General features: G+C 48.9%; 1 protein-coding gene across 1 annotated transcript in view; it reads right to left on the bottom strand.

Moving 5' to 3' along the window:
• The window catches only part of VOLCADRAFT_89781 (uncharacterized protein), a gene marked incomplete at both ends in the record, with an annotated part of 3,734 nt that overhangs the window by 1,342 nt on the left and 1,541 nt on the right, over positions 1–851 (bottom strand). The window lies entirely within an intron of this gene.

The following is an 851-nucleotide window of genomic DNA, read 5'->3' on the forward strand; positions in this document are numbered from 1 at the left end:
TCAGTGCCAAGAAAGGCAAAGCCATCGACCTGGGCACGACAGCGGTACGGAAACGCATCAGAATGATCGCACATTCAGGACAACCGGGAATCAGTGGTTTACATCTAATTAATCTAAACCTAAGGAGAAGGAGATCAGCCGCGATGCAAGTAGGCAGATGAACAGGGCGTAAATCGCCCACGCGCATTGGAGACCACAGTAAGACGCAAGAGTAGCCAATAATTTTCCCTGTCATAAATGCAAGCATCTTACCGCCGCTCCGGACCCAAGGCTTAAAACTTGCGGACCAGCCGAAGACCCTCCCACCCACCCATTAAGCGCATTGGGATGTGGTGTGGCCTGATTAAACATTGGGATCGGGTGTAAGGCTGGACGCAAAGGCCCACTTCACGCTAGTCCGGTACGGAGCGACGAGCATTTACATTCAAGCACTCTCCATTTTATGTCTTTCAATGGCCAAAACTCCAGCACATCCCAATATCGCAATATGTAATTGAATTCTTAGATAACGGCGTATGATATCTCGAACTCCCAGGCCTTGAGTGTGTAACGGACCAAACATAACATCTCACCCGGCTGAACGCGCTATTGGTGACATACTGCTTTCTCTATTGCAATGTATCTCGCCTGTAGCCAACAAAGATCGTATGAGCGCAAACATCTTTGGCTGCCTCAATTGACCGAGCTCATAGTCACATCAACGCCTCTCGGGCTAAATTTCATCTCAAAAGGTGCCGTGTATCTCATGATTGAATTCTGAGATGAGAGCGTATGATAACTTGAACACCCAGCTTGTGTTACCATTTGCCCGCACGGGCATTCCGACTTGCCACCAGCAGGCCGACAAATTT

This window comes from Volvox carteri, assembly GCF_000143455.1.
Source record: "Volvox carteri f. nagariensis unplaced genomic scaffold VOLCAscaffold_14, whole genome shotgun sequence".
In the NCBI taxonomy this organism is placed as follows: domain Eukaryota; kingdom Viridiplantae; phylum Chlorophyta; class Chlorophyceae; order Chlamydomonadales; family Volvocaceae; genus Volvox; species Volvox carteri.